The following is a 23,253-nucleotide window of genomic DNA, read 5'->3' on the forward strand; positions in this document are numbered from 1 at the left end:
TCTCGATCACAGAGACAAAATGGGTCCACAGCACAGTATGACGGCAGAAATGAACATTACAAAGAAATGTACTTGTAACAAAACAAAAAATAGAGAATGGGATAAACGTCTATATATATATATGTATATTTTTTAATTAACAAACTAAACTGTACAAGCAGACACTTGGTTTTTATTTTGGCCCCGCCTCCAACTGTTGGCACATGTCCCGAAGCTTTTGCAGCTCCCCCATTGCCACATTCTGCTGCTCCTGAATCCGCGCCATAGTTTCTATCAGCCTTTCTATTCCGGCCTCTAGATCCTCCTTGTTCACACTGCCGGCAGCTATGGGTCAAAAAACATAACATTAATAACACAGTAGTCTCCCGATGTGTCTTTGCTTCTGTGAAGAAAAAAAAAAAGGTCTGTCAGCATATATGGCAAAACTGACTGCGGAAAGGGGGGGGGGGGTTGTGAAGAGGGGACCTGCAACCAAATCAAAATCACATTATTGTGGGAACCTACTAGGATGTTGAGGCACGGAGGGCACTTCTGGTTCAGAGTCCGTGTTAAATGCCTCGTACTGTCGGCGGCGGCGCTGTGTCTTTGCCTCTGTGAAGGAAAAAAAAAAAGTTATGTCAGCATAAATGGCAACAGTGACTGCAGGGGGGGGGGAAGAGGGGACCTGCAACCAAATCCAAATCACATTATTGTGGGAACCTACTAGGTTCTTGAGCCGTTGACCCGGAGGGCACAGCTATATCAGAGGCGGTGTGGGATGCCTCGTGGCGGCGGCGCTGTGTCTTTGCCTCTGTGAAGGAAAAAAATAAGGTATGTCAGCATATATGGCAACACTGACTGCGGGGGGGGGGGTTGATGAAGAGGGGACCTGCAACCAAATCAAAATCACATTATTGTGGGAACCTACTAGGATGTTGAGGCACGGAGGGCACTTCTGGTTCAGAGTCCGTGTTAAATGCCTCGTACTGTCGACGGCGGCGCTGTGTCTTTGCCTCTGTGAAGGAAAAAAAAAAAGTTCTGTCAGCATAAATGGCAACAGTGACTGCAGGGGGGGGGGAGAGGGGACCTGCAACCAAATCCAAATCACATTATTGTGGGAACCTACTAGGTTGTTGAGCCGTTGACCCGGAGGGCACAGGTACATCAGAGGCGGTGTGGGATGCCTCGTGGTGGCGGCGCTGTGTCTTTGCCTCTGTGAAGGAAAAAATAAAGTTCTGTCAGCAGATATGGCAACAGTGACTGCGGGGGGGGGGGGGAGGTGGAAGAGGGGACCTGCAACCAAATCCAAATCACATTATTGTGGGAACCTACTAGGATCTGGAGGCGTTGACCCGGAGGGCACAGGTAAATCAGAGGCGGTGTGGGATGCCTCGTGGCGGCGGCGCTGTGTCTTTGCCTCTGTGAAGGAAAAAATAAAGTTCTGTCAGCAGATATGGCAACAGTGATATTGCACCATAGCTGGGCCACATAGTGCTCTGCACCGTTCATTATTGCACCATAGCTGGGCCACATAGTGCTCTGCACCGTTCATTATTGCACCATAGCTGTGCCACATAATGCTCTGCACCGTTCATACTGCCCCATAGCTGGGCCACATAGTGCTCTGCACCGTTTATGCTGCGCCTTAGCTGTGCCACATAGTGCTCTGCACCGTTCATACTGCCCCATAGCTGGGCCATATAGTGCTCTGCACCGTTCATACTGCCCCATAGCTGGGCCACATAGTGCTCTGCACCATTCATACTGCCCCATAGCTGTGCCACATAGTGCTCTGCACAGTTCATGCTGCCCCATAGCTGGGCCACATAGTGCTCTGCACAGTTCATGCTGCCCCATAGCTGGGCCACATAGTGCTCTGCACCGTTCATTATTGCACCATAGCTGGGCCACATAGTGCTCTGCACCGTTCATTATTGCACCATAGCTGTGCCACATAGTGGTCTGCACCGTTCATACTGCCCCATAGCTGTGCCACATAATACTCTGCACCGTTCATACTGCCCCATAGCTGGGCCACATAGTGCTCTGCACCGTTCATTATTGCCCCATAGCTGTGCCATATAGTGCTCTGCACCGTTCATACTGCCCCATAGCTGTGCCATATAGCATACCTCCCAACTTTTGAAGATAGGAAAGAGGGACAAATTTTAGGCCACGCCTCTGACCACACTCATTCATAATTAGTCACACCCATATCCACGTCCCAACCACACCCATTTAGCACTGCTGATCACACTGTTTCATATACAATAATTATAAACAAAAAAATATGGCCACACAGTGCTCCATACTGTATAATGACCGCACATGATGCTCCATACTGTATAATGACCGCACATGATGCTCCATATTGTATAATGGCCACACATGATGCTCCATACTGTTTAATGGCCGCACATGATGCTCCATACTGTATAACGGCCGCACATGATGCTCCATACTGTATAACGGCCGCACATGATGCTCCATACTGTATAACGGCCGCACATGATGCTCCATACTGTATAACGGCCGCACATGATGCTCCATACTGTATAACGGCCGCACATGATGCTCCATACTGTATAACGGCCGCACATGATGCTCCATACTGTATAACGACCGCACATGATGCTCCATACTGTATAACGGCCACACATGATGCTCCATACTGTATAACGGCCGCACATGATGCTCCATACTGTATAATGACCGCACATGATGCTCCATACTGTATAATGGCCGCACATGATGCTCAATACTGTATAATGACCGCACATGATGCTCCATACTGTATAATGGCCACACATGATGCTCCATACTGTATAATGACCGCACATGATGCTCCATACTGTATAATGACCACACATGATGCTCCATACTGTTTAATGGCCGCACATGATGCTCAATACTGTATAATGACCGCACATGATGCTCCATACTGTATAATGGCCACACATGATGCTCCATACTGTATAACGACCGCACATGATGCTCCATACTGTATAACGACCGCACATGATGCTCCATACTGTATAATGACCACACATGATGCTCCATACTGTATAATGGCCACACATGATGCTCCATACTGTATAATGACCGCACATGATGCTCCATACTGTATAATGACCGCACATGATGCTCCATACTGTATAACGACCGCACATGATGCTCCATACTGTATATTGGACGCATGATACTTCGTACCATATAATGGCCACACATAGCTACTCCTACACACGCGGCTGCGCTCCGTACACTTTGCACACGGCTCCGCTCCGTACACACGCGCTCTGCTCCATACACCTCGCACACACACGTGGCTCCGCTCCATACACCTCGCACACACGTGGCTCCGCTCCATACATCTCGCACACACACGTGGCTCCGCTCCATACACCTCGCACACACACGTGGCTCCGCTCCATACACCTCGCACACACGTGGCTCCGCTCCACACACCTCGCACACACACGTGGCTCCGCTCCATACACCTCGCACACACACGTGGCTCCGCTCCATACACCTCGCACACACACGTGGCTCCGCTCCATACACCTCGCACACACACGTGGATCCGCTCCATACACCTCGCACACACACGTGGCTCCGCTCCATACACCTCGCACACACACGTGGCTCCGCTCCATACATCTCGTACACACACGTGGCTCCGCTCCATACACCTCGCACACACACGTGGCTCCGCTCCATACATCTCGTACACACACGTGGCTCCGCTCCATAAACCTCGTACACACACGTGGCTCCGCTCCATACACCTCGCACACACACGTGGCTCCGCTCCATACACCTCGTACACACACGTGGCTCCGCTCCATACACCTCGCACACACACGTGGCTCCGCTCCATACACCTCGCACACACACGTGGCTCCGCTCCATACATCTCGTACACACACGGCTCTGCTACATGCACACTGTAAACACCTCCTGACCCCACACAAGGCATTACACGCCTTGTCAGCTCTACAGCACTGTATAGGGACCCCGCACATGTCACTGGCTGCAGTAATGTCGCAGCGATTGTTTCTCTCTAGTTGTGAATATCACCATTGATTTCGGTCTCTCTGTCCATTCCTGAGAGTTCAGGGCACACAGCCTGTCCGTCCATCCACCACCTGCTCTGCTGCTCTGTGTTACCAGCACATAGGAATTACAGCAATGGAAAATGTCTCTGAACTTCAGTGCTTTCTAGATTATTCAGCAATAATAAAGTGATTGTATTGATCGGCAGCACATAAGGCTGGGGTCACATTGCGTTTTGGTCAGAGCGCTAACGGACAGTGTTGCACGGCGAATTTAACGCCATGCAACGCGTCCGTTAGCGCTCCCATTGCCCGCAATGTACCAGCGCATTGCTAGCGCGTGTCATTCTCGGCACGCGCTAGCGACGCGCCGGTCTTTTGTAGCGCGCCTCGGACGCTGCTTGCAGCGTCCGCGGCGCGCCTGAGGTCCGTTCCCCGCTCTCGCAGATCGGGGATCTGCGAGAGCGGGGACGTTAACGCGACCCCGAAACGCGACCCTTTAAAAACATTGCGTTAGCGCAATCCGCTAGCGCTAGCGCTAAACGGATTGCACTAACGCAATGTGACCCTAGCCTTACCTCCTGCAGGACCATGTGGAAAGGTGGCAGCAACCAGCACAGCGAGCTGAGCCTGCCTTCTGCGAGTGTGCACAGGACCTGTGATGAGGTCACAGGAGGGGAGGAGTTAGGGGTCACATGATCGGCAGATCGGGACCTCCGTGGATTGCAGGACTGAGGCAGCCATATGGAAGGGTAAGGGCCTGGGGCATGGCTTAACTACACAAGGGGGCGTGTCGGTCCTGCTGTCTGCGGGATCAGAGCGTCCCGTGCGGGAGTGCGGGGCAAAGGCTGAAAACCGGGACAATCCCGCACAATGAGGGACGGTTGGGAGCTATGCATATAGTGCTCTGCACTGTTCATTATTGCACCATAGCTGTGCCACATAGTGCTCTGCACCGTTCATTATTGCACCATAGCTGGGCCACATAGTGCTCTGCACCGTTCATTATTGCACCATAGTTGGACCACATAGTGCTCTGCACCGTTCATTATTGCACCATAGCTGGGCCACATAGTGCTCTGCACAGTTCATGCTTCCCCATAGCTGGGCCACATAGTGCTCTGCACCGTTCATTATTGCACTAAAGCTGGGCCACATAGTGCTCTGCACCGTTCATACTGCCCCATAGCTGTGCCACATAATGCTCTGCACCGTTCATACTGCCCCATAGCTGGGCCACATAGTGCTCTGCACCATTTATGCTGCGCCATAGCTGTGCCACATAGTGCTCTGCACCGTTCATACTGCCCCATAGCTGGGCCACATAGTGCTCTGCACCGTTCATACTGCCCCATAGCTGTGGCACATAGTGCTCTGCACCGTTCATTATTGCACCATAGCCACATAGTGCTCTGCACCGTTCATACTGCCCCATAGCTGGGCCATATAGTGCTCTGCACCGTTCATTATTGCACCATAGCCACATAGTGCTCTGCACCGTTCATACTGCCCCATAGCTGGGCCACATAGTGCTCTGCACCGTTCATACTGCCCCATAGCTGTGGCACATAGTGCTCTGCACCGTTCATTATTGCACCATAGCCACATAGTGCTCTGCACCGTTCATACTGCCCCATAGCTGGGCCACATAGTGCTCTGCACCGTTCATTATTGCACCATAGCCACATAGTGCTCTGCACCGTTCATACTGCCCCATAGCTGGGCCACATAGTGCTCTGCACCGTTCATACTGCGCCATAGCCACATAGTGCTCTGCACCGTTCATACTGCCCCATAGCTGTGCCACATAATGCTCTGCACCGTTCATACTGCCCCATAGCTGGGCCACATAGTGCTCTGCACCATTTATGCTGCGCCATAGCTGTGCCACATAGTGCTCTGCACCGTTCATACTGCCCCATAGCTGGGCCACATAGTGCTCTGCACCGTTCATACTGCCCCATAGCTGTGGCACATAGTGCTCTGCACCGTTCATTATTGCACCATAGCCACATAGTGCTCTGCACCGTTCATACTGCCCCATAGCTGGGCCATATAGTGCTCTGCACCGTTCATTATTGCACCATAGCCACATAGTGCTCTGCACCGTTCATACTGCCCCATAGCTGGGCCACATAGTGCTCTGCACCGTTCATACTGCCCCATAGCTGTGGCACATAGTGCTCTGCACCGTTCATTATTGCACCATAGCCACATAGTGCTCTGCACCGTTCATACTGCCCCATAGCTGGGCCACATAGTGCTCTGCACCGTTCATTATTGCACCATAGCCACATAGTGCTCTGCACCGTTCATACTGCCCCATAGCTGGGCCACATAGTGCTCTGCACCGTTCATACTGCGCCATAGCTGTGCCACATACACACCACATACACACCCAATTAACCCTTCGGCGTGCAATACTTTTGGGTACCTGCGTACTCACCTCTGCGGATCTCGCGACGAAGCTCCTGCAGGCGCGCTGGGCTTTTGGACTTCAGATCGCCCCATTTCTTCACAATCTGGGCCTTACTTCGAGTTATCCCAAACTGCTTCCTGAGGCCCTCAGACACCACACGCACGACTTCATCCTTGTGCTGGTTGCAGTGCAGCACCAGCCCTGTGGTTTCGTACTGCATCCGATCCATTGTGCTAATCAGGAACTTTAGCTCTGGGATGCCCATAGGAGGATCACGTCGACTGGCAGCCATTTTCAGGATGTCAGGGAACCAAAGCAAGGTAGCGCAGGCACGCAGGAACGCTGTAACGTCATCACGCCGTCATAGACCACGAGCGTACATTACGTGCCGCTCCGGCGTTATATCAACATCATTCGAACAGCATTTACTATGTGCGTTCCTTCCGTACCGCTCAGCCGTCACAAATGTGACGCTGTCCATAAACGGCAACGCTATAGCGATGCGGATCGCGCGGGAGAACGGCAGAGTTAAGGACCTCCTCTGGGCGTTGTTAGGTGGTGCTGTATAGGGTCTTTTCACCTAAAATGGCGGCAAGACAAAGATCTGCACCTCTGGGGCAGACCGAGCTCCGGTTTTTTGTACATCACATGGATGCCCTGGATTATGAGTGCCAGGAGACTCGCCCAGCCCACCCGAACCTACACAAGCAGGAGGTACTGCGTCGCATTGTGCACATGCTGGATAGGAGGTTTGGCGTCCGACGCAGTGCGCTGCAGCTGCGGAAGAAATGGGCCGACCTCCGCCACAAAAATCCACACCTTCTGGCTGAGTTGCGTGCGGAGACAAGGCGAGGCAAGTACCAGTATGGGGGAATTGGGCGATGCACGCTTTTAGGAGGAGGTTGGCAACCCTGCGCGCAATTTTTTATTTTATTTTTTGGGGGTCTGGAATCCCTGTACTTTGTTGTCAAAACATTGCATTTCTTTCATTTATGTGTAGAGAGAAGGCGCCGGCAACACACACCTGCCATTGACACCAGCTCTCCTTCGTCCGCCACCAGCGGCAGCCCACAGCCCGGGACCTCATGTAAGTGTACCATCATTCATTGTTATTTTATTACTGCATAGGTGACATAACAGTGTAGCGTAAATATTGTATACATTATCCTGCGCGCACTGCCCGGAGGGGAAATAATGGCAGGTAATCAGTAGACGCGCGCAGCCGTGATGCGCTTCTAGTACTACGCCATACACACCGTGCCGCACACAATACAGAGCACACACAGCGCCGCACACACTACGACGTACAGACCGTGCCGCACACAGTACGACGTACACATCGTACGGAGCACACAATACGGAGCACACACTGTACTACACATATAAAAGACAAGCTTCTCTGTTACAACTTGTCCAAATGCTGCTGCAAAACACGATCAGAACACAGCGTTCATTCCCTTAAAATTTTTTGAAAAATTAAAGCAGGAACCGTATTGGTTGCAATGCTTCCCTTTGCTCTGTACTTGGTTTTGAACATACAGTATAGGAATGTCTAACCATTGCGTTTTTTTCATTTATGTGTAGAGAGAAGGCGCCGGCAACAGGCACCTGCCATTGACACCAGCTCTCCTTCGTCCGCCACCAGCGGCAGCCCACAGCCCGGGACCTCATGTAAGTGTACCATCATTCATTGTTATTTTATTACTGCATAGGTGACATAACAGTGTAGCGGAAATATTGTATACATTATCCAGCGTGCACTGCCCGGAGGGGTAATCAGTAGACGCGCGGTGCCGTGATGCGCTTCTAGTACTACGGCATACACACCGTGCCGAACACCATACGGAGCACACACAGCGCCGCACACACTACGACGTACACACCGTGCCGCACACAATACGACGTACACATCGTACGGAGCACACAATACGGAGCACACACTGTACTACACATATAAAAGACAAGCTTCTCAGTTACAACTTGTCCAAAGGCTGCTGCAAAACCCGATAAGAACACAGCTTTCATTCCCTTAAAATTTTTTGAAAAATTAAAGCAGGAACCGGATTGGTTGCAATGCTTCCCTTTGCTCTGCACTTGGTTTAGAACATACAGTATAGGACTGTCTAACCATTGCGTTTCTTTCATTTGTGTAGAGAGAAGGCGCCTGCAACAGGCTACTGCCATTGACACCAGTGGCAGCCTACAGCCCGGGACCTCACGTAAGTGTACCATCATTCATTGCTATTTTATTACTGCATAGGTGACATAACAGTGTAGCGGAAATATTGTATACATTATAGGCGCATTAAGGAGCAGGCGCCCTACCACGCCTCCAACATCCCTTCAGACCTGGCTCCCTTGCACCCCTTCACCATCCTCAACACCTCCCTTCCGCCACTCATCTTCCTCCCCCGGGTCGACGGCCTTCTCACCAGAAGCGACCATTCGTAAGTGAACAAATGTGCGAGCTCCTCCCAACGCCGTGTTCCATTGTTAAGCAGATATTGTTTCCTTTTTGCAGCGTCATCTGTGGCCAGATCGAGGGGCTGGGAAATGAGCAGCTCTAGTGCCGCCGAAGAACAACCGGCGGCCATTCTCCGTAAGTATACAGAAAGTGGGAGGGGTTATCGGTGTGAGGTCACATTTGAAATAAAAATAAAAATTTTTTCGCCCTCTGTGACAGGACCAAATTGAGTGTGTTGTAATTGTCAGGGTATGTTCACACGTGCTGTATTTGCAGCGTAATCACCGTCCGTTCTCCAACCTCTTCTATCCACAGAACCGGCCACCGTGAGAGAGCTGCTGGCGAAGCTAGAGCGCCTGGAGCAGACAGCAGCCTTCCTAATGGCTCAAGTAGAACAGCATGGGCGCACGCTGCGACACCTGTTGGGCCGTGGGAGGACTTAATGTTGTTTTCTAATTGTTTGTCTAATTGTATGGTAAATGTTTTCCAATAAATCAATATTACAAAATCAAGAATTTGTATATCATAGGCGGTGTGGGATGCCACATGGTAGGACGTCATATGGGATTAATGAGTTGACAGTAATGTTGCGTGCTGTATTAATTAACTAGTGGAGCTGGCCCGGGACAGCCAAGCCAAGGCAGACACAAAAGAGTAGGTTTACCTTTCCATATAGTGTGCGCACAAAATGGCAGCCATAGCAAAAGAGTTTGCAAAACGCATCCCAAAGTGCCTCCATTTTGTGCATCGGCTTGCAAGATGCACAAGATGGCTGCCAGAGATGTTTTATACATCTTTCAACCTACTACATAGATAAGCATTGCTGCATTGCCATAAAATGAACAACCAAGAATAACGGGAGTAATAAATACAATAAAATTTTATTAAACAAAAAACAGTTACCTACTCAAAAATTTACATTGTTGACACGAAAGCATAACATAACATAACATTGTTGAGTTAACGCAAAAAAAATAAAGAAATTGTTTATACGGCGTGATTCTGCCAGGGTACAGCTCCAGAACCATTGAAGTACAGACAGTATTTATCTCGACAGTCCCTTGCATCGTCTGCCTGTCTGCCAGATCCCAGCGCTTGAAGAGCTGCTAAATTTTCAGGTTGTGTACGCCATTCCCCGGGCACAATATCTCCGGTTCTTGGGTCCACAGCATCAATAAATGAAGGAGGAGAATAGGAGCTGGTATCATGACGTCTCAGGAAATTATGGAGCACACAGCATGCCAAAACCACAAAGTCTATAGACGGCAGCTTCAGGTTGATAGCTGTGTGGAATACTCTAAACCGATTTGCCATTATCCCAAAGGCATTTTCAACCACACGACGGGCCCTAGACAACCGGTAATTATAGATTCTGCGCTCCGCTGTGAGTGTTCGCTGCGCAAATGGCTTCAGCAGATGTGGATGAAGAGGGAAAGCTTCATCTGCGATGAAAACAAAATTGAGGTTTGCTTTTGTGTCTTCATTTTGTGGCAACTGCAGTTTATTGTTCCTCAAGCTATCCCCAAATGAAGTGTGTTCAAAAACACCACCATCGGAGACTCGACCATTCATGCCAACATCCACATCCACGAACTCATAGTTCGCATTCACAAGGGCCATTAGGATCACACTGAAATATCCTTTATAGTTGAAAAAAAAGGATCCAGAGTTGGCTGGTTGCGTGATGCGCACATGCTTTCCATCTAATGCGCAACTGCAGTTTGGAAACTGCCACAGCTGATCAAAATCGGAAGCAATCCTCTTCCAGTCATCCGCCGTCTTGGGAAACTGCAAGATGAGAAGGAAACATGTACAAATTAGGTAAAATATATTGTTGTGCACATACACTCCCATGTGGACATCCTAGAGTGATTGACGCGCAGTATGGATTAGTAAAACAAAGTCAACAATCCTGAGTATGCAGGCAGCCATTTTATCAGACGGCTTCACTGACTGAGAGGGGGTGCTAAACAATGTATCGCAATAATATAACCTATAAAATAACGTTGGGAGAAGCAAATAAAAGAAGGGTGGCGCAGGATTGGAGCAGCACATGTCAGAATGGAGCCGCAAAATGGGAGCAGAACATGTCAGAATGGAGGCGCAGGATGGCGCAGGATCGCAGCAGCACATGTCAGAATGGGGGCGCAGGATGGGAGCAGCACATGATAGGGTGGAGACCACATACCAATAGAAATGCTCGCCACCAGGGCGTAGAATGGGTTCAATAGCTAGTATAATATATCGACATAACATAACACAGCAGCCAAAAAAAAAAATTGTAGTACCTCCATATAATGCCTTAAGCTCTGCACAATGGCCTCGCATGTCTCCGGAATCACAACGCTCAGTAAAGGTCTGGATACAGCAGCGGAAAACTGCAAATCCTGAAGGGACCTTCCTGTAGTCAGGAACCGCAGTGTCACCGCCAACCTTTCATCCACGGGCACGGCTGCACGCATCGGCGTTTCACGCCATTGTATGAGTGGCGTAACAGCAGCAAGTATAATCTTGAACGATTCCTCTGACATCCTAAGGTAGTTTCGGAAATCATGAGGGTTATTATCACGTAACTCTCTTATGAGACCCATGTGTGACAATGTGGATCTTTTCTGCAGCCAGCTCCGGGTCCACATGCGACGTTTTCATTTAGGACGTCTCTCCTCTTGGAGACGTGCTGCCTCAAACACCAGGGCAGCAGCAACGACAGACCTCTCACCGGAAGTGAGCATACTTCCTAAAAAGAAAACAAACGTACAATAAATACACGTGCTTACAAAACAATGTTTTGACTAGGGTTGAGCGAAACGGGTCGAACATTTTCAAAAGTCGCCGACTTTTGGCAAAGTCGAGTTTCATGAAACTCGATCCGACCCCTGTGCGTTGTCGGCCATGCGGTACGCGACATTCGCGCCAAAGTCGCGTTTCAATGACGTGAAAAGCGCCATTTCTCAGCCAATGAAGGTAAACGCAGAGTGTGGGCAGCGTGATGACATAGGTCCTGGTCCCCACCATCTTAGAGAAGGGCATTGCAGTGATTGGCTTGCTGTCTGCGGCGTCACAGGGGCTATAAAGAGGCGTTCCCGCCGACCGCCATCTTACTGCTGCTGATCTGAGCTTAGGGAGAGGTTGCTGCCGCTTCGTCAGAAGCAGGGATAGCGTTAGGCAGGGTCCATTAACCACCAAACCGCTTGTGCTGTAGCGATTTCCACTGCCCAACACCACCATCGGTGTGCAGGGACAGTGGAAGCTACATTTTTTTTTTTTTTTCCCCCCTCAGCGCTGTAGCTCATTGGGCTGCCCTAGAAGGCTCCCTGATAGCTGCATTGCTGTGTGTACGCCGCTGTGCAAACCAACTGCTTTTTTCAAAGCACAAATCCTCTTGTTCCTTCCTTTCTGCACAGCTTTCTTGTTTGTTTGTCCACACTTTTTATTTAATTTGTGCATCAGTCCATTCCTTATTGCTGCCTGCCATACCTGGCTGAGATTACTGCAGAGAGATAGTAATTGAAGGACAGTTCCTTTTTTTTTTGGTGGGAGATTAAGATTGACATTTCTGCTAGAGTGCCATCCCTGTCTGTGTCATCTCTCACTCAGTGGGCCATAGAAAGCCTATTTATTTTTTTTGCTTGATTTGGCTTCTAAAATCTACCTGAAAAAATAACTACATCAATCAGTGGGAGAAAAATATTGACCTCAGGGCTTGTGTGCCACTCCTGACTCCTGTGTGTGCCATCTGTCACTCAGTGGGCCATAGAGAGCCTATTATTTTTTTTGCTTGATTTGGGTTCTAAATTCTACCTGAAAAAATCAATAAATCAATCAGTGGGAGATTAATATTGGCTTTTGGGCTTGTGTGCCAGTCCTAAGCGTGCCATCTCTCTCTCTCACATAGTGGGCCATAGAAAGCCTATTTATTAATTTTTTTATTGGGTTTATAAATTTTCCCTGGAAAAAAAAAAAAAAAAGTGGGAGATTAATATTGGCCTCTGGGCTTGTGTGCCAGTCCTGAGCGTGCCATCTCTCTCACAAATAGTGTGCCATAGAAAGCCTATGTATTTTTTTGGTTGATTTGGGTTCTAAATTCTACCTGAAAAAATCAATAAATCAATCAGTGGGAGATTAATATTGGCCTTTGGGCTTGTGTGCCAGTCCTAAGCGTGCCATCTCTCTCTCTCACATAGTGGGCCATAGAAAGCCTATTTATTAATTTTTTTATTGGGTTTATAAATTTTCCCTGGAAAAAAAAATAAAAAGTGGGAGATTAATATTGGCCTCTGGGCTTGTGTGCCAGTCCTGAGCGTGCCATCTCTCTCACAAATAGTGGGCCATAGAAAGCCTATTTATTTTTTTGGTTGATTTGGGTTCTAAATAATAATAAATAAAATAAAAATAAAGTAATAAAGTGGGAGATTAATATTGGCCTCTGCACACGGCTGCGCTCCGTACACACGCGCTCTGCTCCATACACCTCGCACACACACGTGGCTCCGCTCCATACACCTCGCACACACACGTGGCTCCGCTCCATACATCTCGCACACACACGTGGCTCCGCTCCATACACCTCGCACACACACGTGGCTCCGCTCCATACACCTCGCACACACGTGGCTCCGCTCCACACACCTCGCACACACACGTGGCTCCGCTCCATACACCTCGCACACACAAGTGGCTCCGCTCCATACACCTCGCACACACACGTGGCTCCGCTCCATACACCTCGCACACACACGTGGCTCCGCTCCATACATCTCGTACACACACGTGGCTCCGCTCCATACACCTCGCACACACACGTGGCTCCGCTCCATACATCTCGTACACACACGTGGCTCCGCTCCATAAACCTCGTACACACACGTGGCTCCGCTCCATACACCTCGCACACACGTGGCTCCGCTCCACACACCTCGCACACACACGTGGCTCCGCTCCATACACCTCGCACACACACGTGGCTCCGCTCCATACACCTCGCACACACACGTGGCTCCGCTCCATACACCTCGCACACACACGTGGCTCCGCTCCATACACCTCGCACACACACGTGGCTCCGCTCCATACACCTCGCACACACACGTGGCTCCGCTCCATACAACTCGCACACACGTGGCTCCGCTCCATACACCTCGCACACACACGTGGCTCCGCTCCATACACCTCGCACACACACGTGGCTCCGCTCCATACATCTCGTACACACACGGCTCTGCTACATGCACACTGTAAACACCTCCTGACCCCACACAAGGCATTACACGCCTTGTCAGCTCTACAGCACTGTATAGGGACCCCGCACATGTCACTGGCTGCAGTAATGTCGCAGCGATTGTTTCTCTCTAGTTGTGAATATCACCATTGATTTCGGTCTCTCTGTCCATTCCTGAGAGTTCAGGGCACACAGCCTGTCCGTCCATCCACCACCTGCTCTGCTGCTCTGTGTTACCAGCACATAGGAATTACAGCAATGGAAAATGTCTCTGAACTTCAGTGCTTTCTAGATTATTCAGCAATAATAAAGTGATTGTATTGATCGGCAGCACATAAGGCTGGGGTCACATTGCGTTTTGGTCAGAGCGCTAACGGACAGTGTTGCACGGCGAATTTAACGCCATGCAACGCGTCCGTTAGCGCTCCCATTGCCCGCAATGTACCAGCGCATTGCTAGCACGTGTCATTCTCGGCACGCGCTAGCGACGCGCCGGTCTTTTGTAGCGCGCCTCGGACGCTGCTTGCAGCGTCCGCAGCGCGCCCGAGGTCCGTTCCCCGCTCTCGCAGATCGGGGATCTGCGAGAGCGGGGACGTTAACGCGACCCCGAAACGCGACCCTTTAAAAACATTGCGTTAGCGCAATCCGCTAGCGCTAGCGCTAAACGGATTGCACTAACGCAATGTGACCCTAGCCTTACCTCCTGCAGGACCATGTGGAAAGGTGGCAGCAACCAGCACAGCGAGCTGAGCCTGCCTTCTGCGAGTGTGCACAGGACCTGTGATGAGGTCACAGGAGGGGAGGAGTTAGGGGTCACATGATCGGCAGATCGGGACCTCCGTGGATTGCAGGACTGAGGCAGCCATATGGAAGGGTAAGGGCCTGGGGCATGGCTTAACTACACAAGGGGGCGTGTCGGTCCTGCTGTCTGCGGGATCAGAGCGTCCCATGCGGGAGTGCGGGGCAAAGGCTGAAAACCGGGACAATCCCGCACAATGAGGGACGGTTGGGAGCTATGCATATAGTGCTCTGCACTGTTCATTATTGCACCATAGCTGTGCCACATAGTGCTCTGCACCGTTCATTATTGCACCATAGCTGGGCCACATAGTGCTCTGCACCGTTCATTATTGCACCATAGTTGGACCACATAGTGCTCTGCACCGTTCATTATTGCACCATAGCTGGGCCACATAGTGCTCTGCACAGTTCATGCTTCCCCATAGCTGGGCCACATAGTGCTCTGCACCGTTCATTATTGCACTAAAGCTGGGCCACATAGTGCTCTGCACCGTTCATACTGCCCCATAGCTGTGCCACATAATGCTCTGCACCGTTCATACTGCCCCATAGCTGGGCCACATAGTGCTCTGCACAATTTATGCTGCGCCATAGCTGTGCCACATAGTGCTCTGCACCGTTCATACTGCCCCATAGCTGTGCCACATAGTGCTCTGCACCGTTCATACTGCCCCATAGCTGGGCCACATAGTGCTCTGCACCGTTCATACTGCCCCATAGCTGGGCCACATAGTGCTCTGCACCGTTCATACTGCCCCATAGCTGTGGCACATAGTGCTCTGCACCGTTCATTATTGCACCATAGCCACATAGTGCTCTGCACCGTTCATACTGCCCCATAGCTGGGCCATATAGTGCTCTGCACCGTTCATTATTGCACCATAGCCACATAGTGCTCTGCACCATTCATACTGCCCCATAGCTGGGCCACATAGTGCTCTGCACCGTTCATATTGCCCCATAGCTGTGGCACATAGTGCTCTGCACCGTTCATTATTGCACCATAGCCACATAGTGCTCTGCACCGTTCATACTGCCCCATAGCTGGGCCACATAGTGCTCTGCACCGTTCATTATTGCACCATAGCCACATAGTGCTCTGCACCGTTCATACTGCCCCATAGCTGGGCCATATAGTGCTCTGCACCGTTCATTATTGCACCATAGCCACATAGTGCTCTGCACCATTCATACTGCCCCATAGCTGGGCCACATAGTGCTCTGCACCGTTCATACTGCCCCATAGCTGTGGCACATAGTGCTCTGCACCGTTCATTATTGCACCATAGCCACATAGTGCTCTGCACCGTTCATACTGCCCCATAGCTGGGCCACATAGTGCTCTGCACCGTTCATTATTGCACCATAGCCACATAGTGCTCTGCACCGTTCATACTGCCCCATAGCTGGGCCACATAGTGCTCTGCACCGTTCATACTGCGCCATAGCTGTGCCACATACACACCACATACACACCCAATTAACCCTTCGGCGTGCAATACTTTTGGGTACCTGCGTACTCACCTCTGCGGATCTCGCGGCGAAGCTCCTGCAGGCGCGCTGGGCTTTTGGACTTCAGATCGCCCCATTTCTTCACAATCTGGGCCTTACTTCTGGTTATCCCAAACTGCTTCCTGAGGCCCTCAGACACCACACGCACGACTTCATCCTTGTGCTGGTTGCAGTGCAGCACCAGCCCTGTGGTTTCGTACTGCATCCGATCCATTGTGCTAATCAGGAACTTTAGCTCTGGGATGCCCATAGGAGGATCACGTCGACTGGCAGCCATTTTCAGGATGTCAGGGAACCAAAGCAAGGTAGCGCAGGCACGCAGGAACGCTGTAACGTCATCACGCCGTCATAGACCACGAGCGTACATTACGTGCCGCTCCGGCGTTATATCAACATCATTCGAACAGCATTTACTATGTGCGTTCCTTCCGTACCGCTCAGCCGTCACAAATGTGACGCTGTCCATAAACGGCAACGCTATAGCGATGCGGATCGCGCGGGAGAACGGCAGAGTTAAGGACCTCCTCTGGGCGTTGTTAGGTGGTGCTGTATAGGGTCTTTTCACCTAAAATGGCGGCAAGACAAAGATCTGCACCTCTGGGGCAGACCGAGCTCCGGTTTTTTGTACATCACATGGATGCCCTGGATTATGAGTGCCAGGAGACTCGCCCAGCCCACCCGAACCTACACAAGCAGGAGGTACTGCGTCGCATTGTGCACATGCTGGATAGGAGGTTTGGCGTCCGACGCAGTGCGCTGCAGCTGCGGAAGAAATGGGCCGACCTCCGCCACAAAAATCCACACCTTCTGGCTGAGTTGCGTGCGGAGACAAGGCGAGGCAAGTACCAGTATGGGGGAATTGGGCGATGCACGCTTTTAGGAGGAGGTTGGCAACCCTGCGCGCAATTTTTTATTTTATTTTTTGGGGGTCTGGAATCCCTGTACTTTGTTGTCAAAACATTGCATTTCTTTCATTTATGTGTAGAGAGAAGGCGCCGGCAACACACACCTGCCATTGACACCAGCTCTCCTTCGTCCGCCACCAGCGGCAGCCCACAGCCCGGGACCTCATGTAAGTGTACCATCATTCATTGTTATTTTATTACTGCATAGGTGACATAACAGTGTAGCGTAAATATTGTATACATTATCCTGCGCGCACTGCCCGGAGGGGAAATAATGGCAGGTAATCAGTAGACGCGCGCAGCCGTGATGCGCTTCTAGTACTACGCCATACACACCGTGCCGCACACAATACAGAGCACACACAGCGCCGCACACACTACGACGTACAGACCGTGCCGCACACAGTACGACGTACACATCGTACGGAGCACACAATACGGAGCACACACTGTACTACACATATAAAAGACAAGCTTCTCTGTTACAACTTGTCCAAATGCTGCTGCAAAACACGATCAGAACACAGCGTTCATTCCCTTAAAATTTTTTGAAAAATTAAAGCAGGAACCGTATTGGTTGCAATGCTTCCCTTTGCTCTGTACTTGGTTTTGAACATACAGTATAGGAATGTCTAACCATTGCGTTTTTTTCATTTATGTGTAGAGAGAAGGCGCCGGCAACAGGCACCTGCCATTGACACCAGCTCTCCTTCGTCCGCCACCAGCGGCAGCCCACAGCCCGGGACCTCATGTAAGTGTACCATCATTCATTGTTATTTTATTACTGCATAGGTGACATAACAGTGTAGCGGAAATATTGTATACATTATCCAGCGTGCACTGCCCGGAGGGGTAATCAGTAGACGCGCGGTGCCGTGATGCGCTTCTAGTACTACGGCATACACACCGTGCCGAACACCATACGGAGCACACACAGCGCCGCACACACTACGACGTACACACCGTGCCGCACACAATACGACGTACACATCGTACGGAGCACACAATACGGAGCACACACTGTACTACACATATAAAAGACAAGCTTCTCAGTTACAACTTGTCCAAAGGCTGCTGCAAAACCCGATAAGAACACAGCTTTCATTCCCTTAAAATTTTTTGAAAAATTAAAGCAGGAACCGGATTGGTTGCAATGCTTCCCTTTGCTCTGCACTTGGTTTAGAACATACAGTATAGGACTGTCTAACCATTGCGTTTCTTTCATTTGTGTAGAGAGAAGGTGCCTGCAACAGGCTACTGCCATTGACACCAGTGGCAACCTACAGCCCGGGACCTCACGTAAGTGTACCATCATTCATTGCTATTTTATTACTGCATAGGTGACATAACAGTGTAGCGGAAATATTGTATACATTATAGGCGCATTAAGGAGCAGGCGCCCTACCACGCCTCCAACATCCCTTCAGACCTGGCTCCCTTGCACCCCTTCACCATCCTCAACACCTCCCTTCCGCCACTCATCTTCCTCCCCCGGGTCGACGGCCTTCTCACCAGAAGCGACCATTCGTAAGTGAACAAATGTGCGAGCTCCTCCCAACGCCGTGTTCCATTGTTAAGCAGATATTGTTTCCTTTTTGCAGCGTCATCTGTGGCCAGATCGAGGGGCTGGGAAATGAGCAGCTCTAGTGCCGCCGAAGAACAACCGGCGGCCATTCTCCGTAAGTATACAGAAAGTGGGAGGGGTTATCGGTGTGAGGTCACATTTGAAATAAAAATAAAAAATTTTTCGCCCTCTGTGACAGGACCAAATTGAGTGTGTTGTAATTGTCAGGGTATGTTCACACGTGCTGTATTTGCAGCGTAATCACCGTCCGTTCTCCAACCTCTTCTATCCACAGAACCGGCCACCGTGAGAGAGCTGCTGGCGAAGCTAGAGCGCCTGGAGCAGACAGCAGCCTTCCTAATGGCTCAAGTAGAACAGCATGGGCGCACGCTGCGACACCTGTTGGGCCGTGGGAGGACTTAATGTTGTTTTCTAATTGTTTGTCTAATTGTATGGTAAATGTTTTCCAATAAATCAATATTACAAAATCAAGAATTTGTATATCATAGGCGGTGTGGGATGCCACATGGTAGGACGTCATATGGGATTAATGAGTTGACAGTAATGTTGCGTGCTGTATTAATTAACTAGTGGAGCTGGCCCGGGACAGCCAAGCCAAGGCAGACACAAAAGAGTAGGTTTACCTTTCCATATAGTGTGCGCACAAAATGGCAGCCATAGCAAAAGAGTTTGCAAAACGCATCCCAAAGTGCCTCCATTTTGTGCATCGGCTTGCAAGATGCACAAGATGGCTGCCAGAGATGTTTTATACATCTTTCAACCTACTACATAGATAAGCATTGCTGCATTGCCATAAAATGAACAACCAAGAATAACGGGAGTAATAAATACAATAAAATTTTATTAAACAAAAAACAGTTACCTACTCAAAAATTTACATTGTTGACACGAAAGCATAACATAACATAACATTGTTGAGTTAACGCAAAAAAAATAAAGAAATTGTTTATACGGCGTGATTCTGCCAGGGTACAGCTCCAGAACCATTGAAGTACAGACAGTATTTATCTCGACAGTCCCTTGCATCGTCTGCCTGTCTGCCAGATCCCAGCGCTTGAAGAGCTGCTAAATTTTCAGGTTGTGTACGCCATTCCCCGGGCACAATATCTCCGGTTCCTGATGAGACTATGTTGCCCCATCACGAACGCTATACCACCGACCGACACGGTGACACAGACGAAGTTGCACACGAGCTACAAGAAGAGGTAATAGATGACCCAGTTCTTGACCCCGATTGGCAGCCATTGGGGAAACAGGGTGCAGGCGGCAGCAGTTCTGAAGCGGAGGAGGAGGAGCCGCAGCAGGCATCAACATCGCAACAGGTTCCATCTGCCGGGCCCGTAACTTGCCCAAAACGCGTGGCAAAGTCAAAACCTGTTGGAGGACAGCGTGGCCATCCGGTTAAAGCTCAGTCTGCAATGCCTGAAAAGGTATCCGATGCTAGAAAGAGTGCAGTCTGGCATTTTTTTAAACAACATCCAATTGATCAGCGCAAAGTCATCTGTCAAAAATGTTCAACTAGCTTAAGCAGAGGGCAGAATCTGAAAAGTCTCAATACAAGTTGCATGCATAGACATTTAACCACCATGCATTTGCAAGCTTGGACTAACTACCAAACGTCCCTTAAGGTTGTAGCACCCTCGGCCAATGAAGGTAGTCATCAACGCAACATCCCTTCCGGCAGTGTAGGGCCAACATTTTCTGCACCACCTGCAGTATCTGTGCAGGTTTCTTTGCCAGGCCAAAGCAGTCAGGGTCAGGGAATCACCAGTTTCGTAGTAGGAAACACTGCATCTAGAGCACCGGTGGCAACAATACCATCTCCCACCGTCTCTCAGTCTGCCATGTCCACCGGCACCCCCGCTAGTTCCATGATCTCCAGCTCTCCAGTCCAGCTCACCCTACATGAGACTATGGTTAGAAAAAGGAAGTACTTAGCCTCGCATCCGCGTACACAGGGTTTGAACGCCCACATAGCTAGACTAATCTCGTTAGAGATGATGCCCTACCGGTTAGTTGAAAGCGAAGCTTTCAAAGCCCTGATGGACTACGCTGTACAACGCTACGAGCTACCCAGTCAACACTTTTTTTCCAGAAAAGCCATCCCAGCCCTCCACCAGCATGTTAAAGAGCGCATCGTCCATGCACTCAGGCAATCTGTGAGCACAAAGGTGCACCTGACAACAGATGCATGGACCAGTAGGCATGGCCAGGGACGTTACGTGTCCATCACGGCACACTGGGTAAATGTGGTGGATGCAGGGTCCACAGGGGACAGCAAGTTTGGGACAGTTCTGCCTAGCCCACGGTCTAGGAAACAGTTGGCTGTAGCCGTTCGCACCCCCTCCTCCTCCTCCTCATCCTCCTGCAGAAGCGAGACCTCGTCCACAGACCGCAGTCGCACAACCACTCCATTCGAAGCTGCCACTGTTGCACACCAGGTCTCCCATTATGGGGCAGCTACTGGCAAACGTCAGCAGGCTGTATTGGCTATGAAGTGTTTGGGCGACAACAGACACACCGCTGAAGTTCTGTCCGAGTTCTTGCAGAAAGAAACGCAGTCGTGGCTGGGCACTGTAGATCTTGAGGCAGGCAAGGTAGTGAGTGATAACGGAAGGAATTTCATGGCTGCCATCTCCCTTTCCCAACTGAAACACATTCCTTGCCTGGCTCACACCTAAACCTGGTGGTGCAGTGCTTCCTGAAAAGTTATCCGGGGTTATCCGACCTGCTCCTCAAAGTGTGTGGACTTTGCTCACATATCCGCCGTTCGCCCGTACACTCCAGCCGTATGCAGACCTATCAGCGTTCTTTGAACCTTCCCCAGCATCGCCTAATCATAGACGTTGCAACAAGGTGGAACTCAACACTGCACATGCTTCAGAGACTGTGTGAACAGAGGCGGGCTGTTATGTTTTTGTGGGAGGATACACATACAGGGGTAGGCAGTAGGATGGCAGACATGGAGTTGTCAGGTGTGCAGTGGTCGAAGATTCAAGACATGTGTCAAGTCCTTCAGTGTTTTGAGGAATGCACACGGCTGGTTAGTGCAGACAACGCCATAATAAGCATGAGCATCCCCCTAATGCGTCTGCTGATGCAAAGTTTGACGCACATAAAGGATCAGGCGTCTGCAGCTGAGGAAGAGGAAAGCCTTGATGACAGTCAGCCATTGTCTGGCCAGGGCAGTGTACAGGACGAGGTAGCGGGCGAAGAGGAGGAGGAGGACGAGGAGGATGATGGGGATGATTATATTTTTAATGAGGAAGCTTTTCCGGGGCCAGTGGAAATTGTTGGCGCGGCAAGGCCGGGTTCTGGTTTTTGGAGGGACACAAGTGACGTGGATTTGCCTGAAACTGCCCCTCAACCAAGCACAACCACAGATTTGAGAACTGGAACTTTGGCCCACATGGCGGATTATGCCTTACGTATCCTCAAAAGGGGCACACGCATAACAAAAATGATGAACGATGACGATTACTGGTTGGCCTGCCTCCTTGATCCTCGCTATAAAGGCAAATTGCAAAATATAATGCAACATGAGAACTTGGAACTAATATTAGCAACCAAACAATCAACTCTTGTTGACCGTTTGCTTCTGGCATTCCCTGCACACAGCGCCCGTGAACGTTCTCACACGAGCTGCAGGGGTCAGCAGACCAGAGGTGTTAGAGGGGCAGAAATCAGAAGTGGCGTTGGCCAGAGGGGTTTTCTGACCAGGTTGTGGAGTGATTTTGCTATGACCGCAGACAGGACAGGTACTGCAGCATCAATTCAAAGTGACAGGAGACAACATTTGTCCAGTATGGTTACTAACTATTTTTCATCCCTTATCGACGTTCTCCCTCAACCGTCATTCCCATTTGATTACTGGGCATCCAAATTAGACACCTGGCCAGAATTGGCAGAATATGCATTGCAGGAGCTTGCTTGCCCGGCAGCTAGTGTCCTATCAGAAAGAGTATTCAGTGCTGCAGGTTCAATACTAACAGAAAAAAGGACTCGTCTGGCTACCCAAAATGTAGATGATCTAACCTTCATTAAAATGAACCACAACTGGATTTCGAAATCTTTTGCCCCACCTTGCCCGGCTGACACCTAGCTTTCCTATGTAAAGGTCTTGCCTGTGGACTATTCTGAACGACTTTTCCAATCTCGTAATTTGCAGCACCTGATTGTCCAGCATCCAACATGTTAACACCTCCCTAAATGGCCAAAGTCCCCACACGGGGCCGTGGTATCGCCACTTGGCGCCAGCACCCGTGAGAGTACTGTTTGTCTGAAGAGGTGGGTGTGCCCGCTTTTGGTCGACGGCACT

At 50.2% G+C, this 23,253-nt stretch overlaps 3 long non-coding RNA genes across 3 annotated transcripts; 2 read left to right on the forward strand and 1 right to left on the reverse strand.

Annotated features, from left to right (window-relative positions):
- Nucleotides 1-245: 245 nt before the first annotated feature.
- LOC138658036 (uncharacterized) lies at nt 246-790 on the reverse strand. Its single transcript, XR_011317304.1, has 3 exons — nt 704-790; nt 505-591; nt 246-324 (listed from the first exon to the last, which is right to left on the reverse strand). It is a non-coding gene; the product is annotated as an uncharacterized lncRNA (long non-coding RNA).
- Nucleotides 791-8,039: 7,249 nt separating this feature from the next.
- On the forward strand, nt 8,040-9,355 carry LOC138658037 (uncharacterized). Its single transcript, XR_011317305.1, has 5 exons — nt 8,040-8,121; nt 8,604-8,669; nt 8,751-8,897; nt 8,972-9,049; nt 9,230-9,355. It is a non-coding gene; the product is annotated as an uncharacterized lncRNA (long non-coding RNA).
- A 9,413-nt stretch (nt 9,356-18,768) lies between these two features.
- Nucleotides 18,769-19,335, forward strand: LOC138658038 (uncharacterized). Its single transcript, XR_011317306.1, has 3 exons — nt 18,769-18,877; nt 18,952-19,029; nt 19,210-19,335. It is a non-coding gene; the product is annotated as an uncharacterized lncRNA (long non-coding RNA).
- The last annotated feature ends 3,918 nt before the right edge of the window (nt 19,336-23,253 follow it).

The sequence above is a fragment of the Ranitomeya imitator genome, chromosome 1 (assembly GCF_032444005.1).
Source record: "Ranitomeya imitator isolate aRanImi1 chromosome 1, aRanImi1.pri, whole genome shotgun sequence".
NCBI lineage: Eukaryota > Metazoa > Chordata > Amphibia > Anura > Dendrobatidae > Ranitomeya > Ranitomeya imitator.